General features: G+C 36.4%; 1 long non-coding RNA gene across 5 annotated transcripts; it reads right to left on the bottom strand.

The window, feature by feature from the left end:
• Window positions 1–9,121: 9,121 nt before the first annotated feature.
• On the bottom strand, window positions 9,122–13,162 carry LOC102623369 (uncharacterized). 5 transcript variants are annotated; one of them, XR_008050654.1, is made up of 11 exons: window positions 12,548–13,162; window positions 12,201–12,269; window positions 11,871–12,037; window positions 11,661–11,786; window positions 11,428–11,513; window positions 11,225–11,326; window positions 10,977–11,141; window positions 9,953–10,611; window positions 9,668–9,856; window positions 9,496–9,569; window positions 9,122–9,355 (listed from the first exon to the last, which is right to left on the bottom strand). It is a non-coding gene; the product is annotated as an uncharacterized LOC102623369 (long non-coding RNA). The 5 variants fall into 5 exon arrangements; XR_008050655.1 differs by having other exon boundaries at window positions 9,668–9,819; window positions 10,977–11,124; XR_003065408.2 differs by having other exon boundaries at window positions 9,668–9,819; window positions 10,977–11,056.
• Window positions 13,163–14,242: the final 1,080 nt, after the last annotated feature.

Genomic DNA, 14,242 nt, shown 5'->3' with positions numbered 1-14,242 from the left:
AATTGATCCAAGTCAGGATCGCAAAAAATTATATATAATAGAGGTTATTAATTTATCGAGTATTATATTATAGAGGTTGTACAATTACATTTACAATTACATAGATCGTGGGAAGAGTGGAAATAGTTACTGTTATGCATTAACTTGAGAGTCCATCATGCATAATACTATATAATTCTAGTGAGAAGATTGTCTTTTTTCTTTGAAATGGAATCTCTAATTTTTTTTTGTTGCCTTCTACTTTTGCAAAGGTCATATATGTACTTCAACAAAATGAAGCAAACTGTTCTCTCTTTGATTAATAAAGAGGTTTCAAGAAATTTGGGCAGAGTCACAACTGATTTGATTTGGAAGTAAATTCTAATATAACATAATGTTATTATGAAAATAACTTAGTACTTTTTATAATGGGATAAAATTCAGATACGCGACTAATAATACTTTCCTAAATAATAAAAAGGTAGGATATTTCTTCCCCACATAAACTGTTAAAAAATTGATGGGTGAAACAGACACGTAACTAAAATGAAATTGGGAGAAAAATAAAGAACAAGTACAAAAGAGGACACTAGAAAATTTTGTGGTTCGGCTTTCAGGCTACGTCCACGGGCGAAGACAGAAGGAAAATATTTTACTAGTAAAAAGGAGTTACAAGTATTGTAGTATTTTAGCTCACTTCCCAAAACTCCAATACACCCAAACTCTCAAAACACTAAAACAAGAGCTTATAATTTCAAGCTCTCTAAACTCTCTTTAAATACAAGAAAACTCTTCTCAAAATTGGATGAGCAAATGAGGGAATGAGCCCCTCTATTTATAGCCAAAATCTTGGCTACTATTCACATTTTTTTTATTATTTTTCAAAATTCAAAGTTCAAAGTTCAAAGTTTGATATTCAAACTTTGAATATCTAGAATTTTGAATTTGATATTCAAAGTTTGAATATCTAGAATTTCGAATTTGATACTCAAAGTTTAAATATCTAGAAGAGACACCAATCTTGACATTCTCCTACTTGGAGATTTGATTGAAACTAATTAATCTCCACACCATCCTTTCTCCTTCGTCATAGTCATGTTGCTTATGTTTCTGCTAGGCCACAAGATGATCTAATCTAGACAAACTTGTCAGTATTGATTGGCTTGGTCATAACATCTGCTAGGTTCTCCTTCGTATGGATTTTTTGTAAATCCACACTTCCGTCTTCCACTACTTATCGAACGAAATGGTACTGAACCCCTATGTGCTTTGTCCTGAAATGAAAGGCTGGATTCCTTTCAATGTGTAAGGCACTCTGACTGTCACAAAACACAAAAATTTTCTCTTGTTTGTGCCAGAGCTCCTCCAATAACCTTTGTATCCAAATAGCTCCCTTGCAAGATTGTGTAGCTGCCATGTATTATGCTTCTGTTGTATATAAAGTCACAACGGTCTGCAATTTAGAAACCCATCTTATAGCTGCTCCCACAAGTGTAAACACATAGCCAGTAGTGGATTTCCTTTTATCAAGGTCTCCTGCAAAATCTGAATCCACATAGCCCCTGACAGTAAACTCTGATCCTCCATAACATAATGCAACATCTGAGGTTCCTCTGATATACCTCCGAATCCTCTTTACAGCTATCCAATGCTCTCCACCAAAATTTGTCATATATCGACTGACTGCTCCCACTGCTTGTGCAATGTCTGGTCTAGTACATATTATAGCGAACATCAAACTTCTCACTGCTGATGCATACGGTACTCGAGACATCTCCTTCCTCTCGGCTTCATTGCTAGGACACATACTTAAGGATAACTTGAAATTAACAGGAAGTGGGGTAGAAATTGGCTTACAATCTTGCATGTTGAAGCGCCATAAGATTTTCTTCAAGTAGTTCTTCTGAGAAAGCCAAATCTTCCTGTTATTTCTGTCTCGGTGAATTTGCATCCCCAGAATCTTGTTTGCTGATCCCAAGTCCTTCATTTTAAACTCTTTAGCCAACTGTGCCTTCAATTCTTGGATTCGATCTTTGTTGGGGCCTGCTACCAACATGTCATCCACATAAAACAGAAAAATAATGAAATCATTATTTTCAAACCTTTTGTAATATGCACAATGGTCTGAACTGAGTCTGTTGTATCCAAGGCTCATGATGAAGAAATCAAATCTCTTATACCAACATCTCAAGGCCTGTTTGAGACAGTATAGAGATTTGTTTAACCTGTAAACCAAGTTCTCTTTTCCCTTTTTAGCAAAACCTTCTGATTGGAGCATATAAATTTCTTCTTCAAGTTCTCCATGAAGAAATGCAGTTTTCACATCTAACTGCTTTAGATGTAAGTCAAATATAGCACACATCGCCAAGACTTTTCAATTTTTTTCTGCATTGCTGTCATCCAGAAAGTAACATCTGAGCTGTTTAAAACTTCATGGAAAGCTGATGGCTCTCCATCCTCTGTTAGAAGACAGTATGCAACGTTGATCTTTGTGACATACTCCGAGTGCCACGTTGGAGGTCATCTCTCACGAGTTGATTGAAGAACTTCTGGAGCCTCGGACTCAACTGGTTTTTGTTCCTCGTGCTCTGGTGCTGCTTCAGAAGAATCAGAATATTCTTTTTCCAGATTATTTTTCACATACATCGGTACAGTCTCTGACTTTTCTTTTATAATGCTATCATCCTTATCTCTCCTTTACAGTTGATTTTCTACAAAGATAACATCTCTGCTGATGACGATCTTGTGGGCAGTGGGGTCCCACAGATGATACCCCTCTACTCCATCAGCATACCCCAAGAAGATACACCTCCTAGATTTTAGATCTAACTTTGTTCTTTCTTGGGCATTATACATCACATACACAGGACATCTAAATGCATGTAGGTAGAAGTAATCAACCGGCTTTCCAGTCCACATCTCCATTGCTGTCTTCAACTCAATTGCTATGGATGACGACCAATTTACTATATAACATGCAGTTTTAGTTGCTTCTGCCCAAAATGAATTGGGTAGACCAGCAGTCCTCAACATAGCTCTTATAATTTCTGTAAGAGTCTTGTTCATCTGCTTTGCCACTCCATTTTATTGAGGAGTGTATGCTACCGTGAGCTGCTTTTGAATACCTTATTGTTTACAGAAAGCAAGAAACTCGCCGTCTGTATATTCTCTACCATTATCTGTCCTCAAGCACTTGATTCTTCTCCCGGATTTAAGTTCAACCCACGCTTTATAATGTTTGAACACTGAAAATACATATGACTTTTTCTTAATTAGATACACTCAACATCTCCTGGAATAATCATCAATGAAAGTCACCATGTACTTTACACCTTCCATGGACATATCCGGTGATTCCCAAACATCAGAATAAATCAAGTCTAAAGTGCATTTACTTCTAGCAATAGATACACTGAACTTTAATCTATGCTGCTTACTTATAACACAATGCTCGTAAAATGGTAAACTTACAGATTTGAGCCCCGAAAGTAATTTTCGCTCAGAGAGAATCTTCAAAACTTGTTTTGACATATGGCCAAGTTTGAGATGCCACATCATCGTTGACTCTTCTCCATTTGAAGCGACACATGCATCAGCCTCATGTAGTGTTTCTCCTTTAAGCATGAATAGATTAGCACCGATCTATTCTGCCTTAATCAATACAAGCGCGCTTTTAACAATCTTCATAATTACATTCTCCACATGAGTTTTGTACCCATGATTGTCTATTTGTCCTAGAGACAATAGATTCTTCTTTAGGCCATTAACATGTTATACCTCCTCAATTGTGCGAATTATACCATCAAACATTTTTATTTTGATAATACCAATACCAGTGATCTCCAAGGCATGATCATCTCCCATATAAACATATCATCTCGAGATAGGTTCATATGTGTGGAGCCATTCTCTCCGAGAGGTCATATGCCAGGTAGCTCTTGAGTCTATAAGCCAGACATCAGATAGTCATTTTCTTCCTTCTGAAACAGTTGTTGCCTCACTGTAGATAATTTTGCCATCATCTAATGTACTTGCTACACACCCCTGAGCATTTGATGACTCAGGTTCTTTGCCCTCTTTTCTCTTTTGGTTACTCCAACACGCTTTCTTAACGTGCCCTTTCTTGCCACAGTTGTAGCAGTTGATATTCTTCTTACTTCTGGATTTTGATCTACCATGATTGTGACCCCCACTGGGGCCACGTTTTGTTGATCTCCCTCTCGTCACCGATAGCTCCTCCGCTTACTGCGAACTTACTTGTCTGTTTTCCTTATTTTTCTGCCTGCTCTCCTTATTTAATACGGAGACTGTAACATCGACAAAAACCAGACTGTCTGCTAAATTATTGTTCGTCAGGTTGATGATGAGTTGATCATACGAATCTGGTAGACTTTGAAATAGAAGCTTTGCACGTTCATTTTTCTCTATATTATGACCCAACGTTGTGAGTTATGAAAATAAAGTCTTCAAGGTGTTGATGTGGTTGGTCACCGTTGTAGATTCCGCCATTCGAAGAGTATAAAGTTTCATCTTTAAAAAGATTTTGTTGTGTAGTGACTTGACTTCGTACAATTTTGTGAGAGTATCCCATATTTCCTTTGCTGTATTTTTCTTTGCCACACTGGATAATACTCCATCCGCAAGTGCCAAGTGTAGATCAGAAATGGCATTGCCATCTATCTCGTTCCACTTGTCATTAGTTATCTCCATGGGCCTTTCTCCAATTTCTGCCAAGCAATTATTTTTCCTCAATACAGCTTTCATCTTCATTTTCCACAACGAGAAATTTTTCTCGTTAAACTTCTCAATTTCATACTTTGCCACCATTTTGTTGATAAATACCGTACACAAGCTAATATACCACCCTGGATAGTTGTGAGTATGTGTGAGAATGCACACCAGGAAAGTTCCCAGGAAAGACTTAAGGGGTCATAATGATTCCATTTAAAACCCATACTCCTTAAGCTCTTATCGCTTTGTGACAGAACTTTCCTAGACACGTACAAAACCACACAGTTGCTTTACTCACACCATTATTCTCTGCTTGGCACGGTAAAATTCTTGGATCGCTCCCACCGTTTCTCGTGAACAGTACCGTATATATGAACAGTGTCACATCAAATGGAGAAGAGTCAATGATGATGTGGCATCTCAAACTTGGCCACATGTCAGAACAAGGTTTGAAGATTCTTTCTGAGCGAAAATTGCTTCTGAGGCTCAAATTAGTAAGTTTACTATTTGGCGAGCATTGTGCTATAAGTAAGCAACATATATTAAAATTCAGTAGATCTATTGCTAGAAGTAAATGCATTCTAGACTTGATTCATTCTGATGTTTGGGAATCACCGGATATATCCATGGGAGGTGCAAAGTACATGGTGACTTTCATTGATGATTATTCCAGGAGATGTTGGGTGTATCTAATTAAGAAAAAGTCAGATATATTTTCAGTGTTTAAAGAATACAAAGCGCGGGTGGAACTTGAATCTAGTAAAAGGATCAAGTGCTTGAGGACAGATAATGGTGGAGAGTATACAGACGGCGAGTTTCTTGCTTTCTGTAAGCAAGAAGGTATTCAGAGGCAGTTAACGATAGCATACACTCCTCAACAAAACGGAGTGGCGGAGCGGATGGACAAGACTCTTACAGAAAGGATAAGAGATATGTTGAGAACTGCTGGTCTACCCAATTCATTTTGGGCAGAAGCAGCCAAAATTGCCTGTTATATAGTAAATTAGTCGCCATCCACAACAATTGGGCTGAAGACAGCAATGGAAATGTGGACTGGAAAGCCAGCTGATTACTTTTACCTACATGTATTTGGATATCCTGTGTACGTGATGTACAATGCCCAAGAAAGAACAAAGATAGATCCAAAATCTAGAAGATATATCTTCTTAGGATATGCTGATGGAGTAAAGGGGTATCGTCTGTGGGACCCCACTGCCCACAAGATTGTTATCAGCAGAGATGTTATCTTTGTAGAAGATCAACTATAAAGGAGAGATGAGGATGATAACACTGTAAAAGAAAAGTCAGAGACTGTGTCGGTATATGTGGAAAATAATCTAGAAGATTTAAATTCTTCTGAAGCAGCACCAGTGCACGAAGAACAAGAACCAATCAAGTCTAAGGCTCCAGAAGTTCGTCGGTCAACTTGTGAGAGACAACCGCCAACGTGTCACTCGGAGTATGTCACAGAGATCAATGTTGCATATTGTCTTCTAACTGAGGATGGAGAGCCATCAACTTTTCATGAAGTTTTAAACAGCTCAGATGTTGCTTTTTGGATGACAGCAATGCAAGAAGAAATTGAAGCTCTACACAAGAACAAGACATGGGAACTTATACCACTACCACACGGAAGAAAAGCCATTGGAAACAAATGGGTCTACAAGATCAAACGTGATGACAATGATCAAGTGGAGCGGTATCGTGCAAGATTGGTGGTGAAAGGATATGCTCAGAAAGAAGGTATTGACTTCAACGAGATATTTTCTTCGGTGGTTCGACTTCAACAGTCAGAGTAGTCTTGATAATGTGTGCTATATTTGACTTACATCTTGAGCAGTTAGATGTGAAAACTGCATTTCTTCATGGAGAACTTAAAGAAGAAATTTATATACTTCAACCAGAAGGTTTTGTTGAAAAGGGAAAGGAGAACTTGGTTTGTAGGTTGAACAAATCTCTATACGGTCTCAAACAAGCACCGAGGTGTTGGTATAAGAGATTTGATTCCTTCATTATGAGCCTTGGATACAACAGACTCAGTTCAGACCATTGTGCATATTACAAAAGGTTTGAAGATAATGATTTCATTATTTTGCTGTTGTATGTGGATGACATGTTGGTAGCAGGTCCCAACAAAGATCGAATCCAATAATTGAAGGCATAGTTGGCTAGGGAGTTTGAAATGAAGGATTTGGGACTAGCAAACAAGATTATAGGGATGCAAATTCACCGAGACAGAAATAACAGAAAGATTTGGTTTTCATAGAAGAATTACTTGAAGAAAATCTTGCGGTGCTTCAATATGCAAGATTGTAAGTCAATTTCTACCCCACTTCCTGTTAATTTCAAATTATCTTCAAGTATGTGTCCTAGCACTGAAGCGGAGAGGAAAGAGATGTCTCGAGTACCGTATGCATCAACAGTGGGAAGTTTGATGTTCGTTATGATATGTACTAGACCGGACATTGCACAAGCAGTGGGAACAGTCAGTCGATACATGGCGAATCCTAGTGGTGAGCATTGGATAACTGTGAAGAGGATTTTGAGGTATATCAGAGGAACCTCCGATGTTGCATTATGTTATGTAGGATCAGAGTTTACTGTCAGGGGCTATGTGGATTCAGATTCTGCAGGAGACGTTGATAAAAGAAAATCTAATATGGGCTATGTGTTTACACTTGCGGGAGTAGCTGTAAGCTGGGTTTCGAAACTGCAGACCATTGTGGCTTTATCTATAACAGAAGCAGAATACATGGCAGCTACATAAGCTTGCAAGAAAGCTATTTGGATACAAATGTTATTGAAGGAGCTCAGGCACAAACAAGAGAAAATTTTTGTGTTTTGTGACAGTCAAAGTGCCTTGCACATTGTAAAGAATCCAGCCTTTCATTCCAGGATAAAGCACATAGGAGTTCAGTATCACTTCGTTCGTGAAGTTGTGAAAGATGAAAGTGTGGATTTGCAGAAAATCCATACCAAAGAGAACTTAGCAGATGTTTTGACAAAGCCAATCAATGCTGACAAGTTTATCTGGAGTAGATCCTTTAGTGGCCTAGTAGAAACGTAGGCAACATGACAATGGCGAAGCAGAAAGGATGATGTGGAGATTGATTAGTCCCTAATCTAATCTCCAAGTGGGAGAATGTCAAGGATCCACCAAAAATGGCAAAGAAAAGAAGAAAGAAGACAAAAGAGGAAGAAGAAAAAAGGAAAGAAAATGAAGAAAAATGGGTGCCGACATTGACATTTTGATTTGGTGATTGCCGACCATGGACAAAATGAAATGGAGGTGGTTGAGTTAGGTGGCTGTCAAACCTAACTTGTGGAATTTGTTAGTCAACAATTGGCTATATAAAGGGAGCCATGCAAATGAGTTTTGCATCCCATTTTGAGTGCATCCGAGAGCTTATAAAAGAGAAAAAAAATAAGTTTCTCTTTATAAGGATTTGTTTTCAATATTTATTACTCTTGTGTAATTAGTGAATGAGAGATTGGGTGTATTGGAGTTCTGGGTAGTGAGCCAAAAGATTACAATACTTGTAATCCTCATATCACTAGTATAATATTTTCCTTCTGTCTTTGCCCGTGGACGTAGGCTAAAAGCCGAACCACGTAATTTCTGGTGTCCTTTATTGTGCTTGTTCTTTATTTTCTTCCAATTTTATTTTAGGTGCGTGTCTGCTTCACCCACCAATTTCTTAACATCAGCAAGGGCAAAAGATGTCAGCAATTAAGAGTGAAAATGATTACTCTTACATTGATTTTCATGTACATCATTATTTTTCAAAGTAGATATGAAAATACGAGAAATACAAGGATTAGACGATTTATGTGTTACCGATATGGAAATCAAATTCAAATCCATCAATAGCTCGTCGGAGATCGTGCATAGCCAAAGTAAAGACCAAAAAAAGAAACCAAAAAGTATGTGTGGGAGGCATAACTAAAACCACTCTAAAGGATAAAATTGTACTATGAGCTCAAAAATAACATCAGAACCCACTTGTCTACCCTCAGTTTTTTCCATGCACAAAAAACTATGAGCTCCCTGCGAGTTTGTAGTTTCAGGGAAATAGATGGAAGAGACAGTAGATCATCACTAATGATCAGCAGCATCAAAAGAAATTTTGACCATACTGACGAATTATGTACATGGTGTTGATTGGTTAAGAGGGGCCACAAGGAAGAAGAAAGAGGGGAATTTTCCCTGCAAAATTTAACCCCATGTCAATAATATTGTGCATTAACTTGAGAGGCAATCTTGCATAATACTGTATAATACTATAATTCTTGTGGAGAATGATTACATGACTAACATGGTACCTTTGTTATATTCTAGAATTTCTTTTTTGAAAAAATTGTAGAATACTTATGATTTATTATAATCAATTGATGCACATATGACATGTATAATTAAATTTAATATAACTATCACTGGTTATGGCTGATCTAATAACATATGCACCATTAATTTTGGTGCTACGAATTTGGGAGATTGTTGAGTCCTCTCATAGTCTCCTCTGTCTTTTTCGAAATGTTCTTCTAAAACAAGACAGAAGTCAATCACTAAATCCTCCAATGTTGTGCTACAAAGAAGTTGTTCTGGCAGCATCATCAATTTGCTAAACTCTATATTTTCGAGGAACTGAGATATTTGTAATGTAGAAATATTAAGCCCAACAAAATACATATTGAGGAAAAACAACAAATGGTAGCTCAGTGATTGAAATGGTTGAACGTTGATGATTTTGAAATGCACATCAACTTTATTTCGATATGACTTACTCAAAATATCGTCATAATGGAGACCTGCACAAGTTCCTCCTCATAGTCAAATCAATCAGCTTGCAAACAAAAACCTAAGTTAACAAGACAAAAGCACAATCACATACCACTCTACAAATCTTCAACTGAACCTACAAAGGTAATTAAGAGAAAGGTCCAAAAATTTAAGAACCTGAAAACCCAGTCATGCTTATTGTGATACTGAATTCAGAAAATTGGGCATGCATCACGATGAAATTTCCTAGACAAGTTACAGCGACCAAAACAGGTATCCGAGCTTCTTAGTCTTTTATACACCTTCTGAATTATGTGACCACATCATATCTGCCAATATTATCTTGCATCAGTGATAATGAATACACTGCGGCAAGGACTAGTTCTCATAACCATGCTTCAGGAAAAACAAAGGACAGTATAGTAGTTGTTTCATAAGATGCTTTAAGGAATGGCGACGTACAGAATCTTGAGCGTTGAAATCTTAGGAAACTCGGATGCAAGATATCCTGCTAAGTTGCCATCGTCCAGCACTTTGCAAATTTTCAGAATTATGTGATCGTACAACAACTGTTAGATGCATGTGAAAAAACAGAGGATTCTCCAGTTTAACTTTATTAAAGAGAACAACAGCAATAAATTTCTGTTCAAGTCACTAGTGTTGAAGCTTAGGTAATGCTGAAATCTGTATTTGAATTTGACAAATGATCGAATTGTTGTTCATGTGACTGCAGTTAAAAGAAAGCATCTGCAAATGCATCAAAAATAGTATAAATATAGTTGTAGTTTCTTTCCAACAAAGAAAGAGCATTTGACTAACTCAGCAGTGCTTGGAATGGATCAATTTGCAAATGTTTTAGGCAGTGATAGTTGGTTTCCACTCAATAAATAGTAAAAAAAGAATCGTATTTCAAATGTTAGTTCTCATACTGGCTTCACCTGCCAAAATTAACGCAACCTACCACTGGCCTAAAGTAGAAACAATACTCAATATTAACTAAATGAGCTTCAATTGACAAATGAATATTTGACAGCAACTCTAAATTATGAAATTTTAACTTAAAGAAGCTTCAAATATAGCATTGTAAGCTTGTTCAGAGGAGACAGCTCCATTTGCCACAACTGCAAACACCAGAAATATTAATGCAATGTCAGATTTGATATCTATAGTTCTTGAAGGCCATGACAGCTCAGACTTAACAAGAAAACTGAACTTTATCGAAATCAAATAATCCATAGCTTTGGAAGGTCTCTGTTGCAAAATTGATATTTCTGAAAAAACTTTCCTTAATCTAATCCATGATTAAAAACAGCAGCGGCTTCCGAACTATATCATGCCATTGAATTTATTGTTATATATACATGTGTCATGAATGTGTGTGTTAAGAGTTTATTTCAAATCATCTGAAAATATCATCTCTTAAAAATATATATATATATCTCAATCATCGTAAGACAGAGCAGAGAGCTGAAGATATAAGCCGTACCGTAACTCAAAAGTAACAAATCAGAAACTTCTTCTCCTCGCAAGTCGGCCACAAAGCACAATCATGTATGGCGCAATCCACTACAGCCGCCATGACAAGAAGTTGGTCGTTTGTAATATTAATTCTCTCTTGATAATGTGCAAGCAAACTTGAAATGATACAAAACTAACCATCATGATAAAAATAAGTATCAATAAAATTTTCCCATAACACATTACTTGTCCAGATTTCACATATAAACATCATACATGCATGAATCAGTCAAGAATAGCAAGTCTTGCTTGGTGTGACCCTAGATTTGGACAAAATTGGGCGTCCTTGAGAAGATTTCTTCTTTTAGCGGGAAAAACCTGTAGAATGATTAACCAAACAATATAGGAATATTAGGCCCAAAAGATTTCAGCAATAAGTTTAATTAATTACATTCTTTACCAATGGGAAAACCACATACTTCCCAGAAGGCAGATTGCCAACTGCTCTTCATGGGTCAAATTTGCAGACGTTTGAGGCAGTACTAGTTGGTTTCCACTCAATAGCCTGCAAAAGAATAACAGTACAACCTGTTAATATTTCTTACTGGCTTCACCATCCAAATTAAATACAACCTGCCAAGCACCACCCTAAATTACAAATTAACAATATGCATTGTGTATTAAGCATTCCATAAGAGATAATTAATTACACCTTAATCAACCAGCGAATATTTGATGCCATCTTGAAACCATGAATTCTAACTGAGGGAGCTCCAAACAGAGCAGATTGCGCATCTCTTTTAGTATTCTGCCGCTTATATTGTTCCACATAAAGTACCTGCAGACAAAATACATATCAAGGAAAAACAATAAATGGTCGAATTTTTTCAATGCAGAACAATTGTGTTTCTATATGACTTACTCAGACCATAGACCTGCCCAAGTTCAGGAATCAGGAGCCAGCTTTCCAAAAATGTTCAATATTAGCGACCAAAAATATATTTGTCCATGAGAATCCATGATCTATTTGATCAGTGCAGTCTTAGTACACTTTAATATTGTTGATCGTATGCAAAGTTAAGAGAACCGCTGACAATTCAAAACATGAATTATACAGAAACATTAGTTTGACTCCTCTAATCTCAACGAATGCCGTCTCAGATGGGGAGCATAATTAACTAAAATTAGCAATATTAAAAGCTGTTGCACATTACAATAGAAATAAAAAGTCGCAAGCAGGAGAAGAAAGTACCTGGGAGTGATGGTAACTGCAGTGATTTGCTTGTGAAGACTCTATTACGTTGAAAACTTCTGCTCATACCTGTGAAATAAAATCATAAAAGTGGAACATTAACATGTGTTTGGCATTCATTTCTACATCCGATATTGAACTTTACTCGTGACCTATCACATTATGAAAATACGAAACTAATTTATCTAGAAATTACTGAAGCTGCTTCCAAACTATATCAATGATGTGCTAGAAATCGATACAGATTTTGTTATTTTAACTTGTGAGTCTATATTATATAAAAAAAAAAACAATTGCTAGCTTATTAACAAAAAAATATTAATTAAAGAAGCAAGAGAAGAAAATACCGGTGGGCTGGGTAAATGGTAGCTCATTGCTGCTGTCATCGAGATCAACGAGAAGGGCCTCCTTGTTCATATCTACGAGAAATTAGGATGTTTGGAATGTGGGAGATCTTTGACCAGTCCTTTCCTGTGTCTTTTTTGAAATTTTCTTCGACAATAGGCACGTCAGTAATCTCTAGTGATTCCAGTGTTGTGCTCCGAAGAAGTTGGTCCGGCAGCGATTTCAATTTCTCACAAAAGAAAATGGATAAGGACTTTACTTGTGGCATGATTGTAATATCTTCTTTTCCAAAATCCCACTCTTCCAATTGTAGCATAATCCCTAAGTCGAGTTTTTCTAATTTAGGAAAGGCAACAATTGATGAAGATGAAGATGATGAAAAGGTGCCATGAATATGATTATGATCGCAAATCCCTATTCCTAAAAATTCATCACCCACTTTTTTCACACTCACCATTTCCTCTATTCTGAGTATTTCAAGGGACGGTAACTTCCCTAAAGGAGGCATAATCTTACATCTAGGGCAGAATACGAGATCTAACCTCTTCAGCTTGTCCAATGACGCTGTCCAATTATCTTTCAATTCCAAGTTAGAATTTATGCAAAACTAACACATAACGAATTAATTTATCTTTTCTATCTTTTTTTATGAAAAAATATTTAAGAGCAACATGATTTATAAATATAATTATTTTATAACTAATGAGATAAAATTAAAATTTCTCTAATACAAATACTATTACTAATATTTCTTTTTCAGTGGTTGAATAATTCAACTGTCCATCATTCAATGTCATACTAGCATAGTAAATAACATAGAGAATTTGATCAATTTTTTTTCTTAATACTGCTCTTACTATATAATCAGATGTATCACACATGAGCTCGAATGATAAGCTCCAGTTTGGGGGCTGAATGATGGGTGATGATGTCAACAACTATTTTAGTTTTTCAAATGCCATAAGACATGAATCATCAAAGATAAAAGGTACATCCTTAGTAAGTAAATTACAAAAGGGTCTAGAAACTTTGCTAAAATCTTTAATGAAACGTTTATAAAACCAGCACGTCTAAGGAAAGATCTTACTTCTCTGACTATTTTAAGTGGAGGAAGATTGGAAATGATATCCACCTTGGCTTTATCAACCTTAATACCTTTGCTCGAAATGATATGATTGAGAACAATAACTTGTTTTACCATAAAATGACACTTCTCCCAATTTAAGACCAAATTGTTCTTTGTACATCTCAACAGAACTAGTGTTAGATGATGTAAACATTGATCAAATGAGCCACTAAAAATAGGGAAGTCATCCATAAAGACTTCAAGAAATCGTTCAACTATATTAGAAAAAATGCTTCATATGCATCGTTGAAATGTAGCAAGTGCATTACATAATCTAAATGATATCCTCCTATATACAAAAGTGTCAAAATGACAAGTGACAGTGGCCTTCTCTTGATCTTTTAGTACTATGGGAATCTGATTATATCCTCAGTAGCCATCTAAAAAGCAATAAAATTCATGGCCTGTTAATTTTTCAAGCATTTGATCGATATGGTAAAGAAAAATAGTATTTACGTGTGACAGAATTTATCTTTATATAATTAATGCATACACGCCATCCTGTAGTCACTCTAGTGGGTATCAATTCATTATCAACATTGGTAACTACTGTGACTCTTGACTTTTTGGG

The sequence above is a fragment of the Citrus sinensis genome, chromosome 7 (genome assembly GCF_022201045.2).
Source record: "Citrus sinensis cultivar Valencia sweet orange chromosome 7, DVS_A1.0, whole genome shotgun sequence".
Classification (NCBI taxonomy): Eukaryota; Viridiplantae; Streptophyta; class Magnoliopsida; order Sapindales; family Rutaceae; genus Citrus; species Citrus sinensis.
This window is presented reverse-complemented; position numbering and strand designations above follow the sequence as displayed.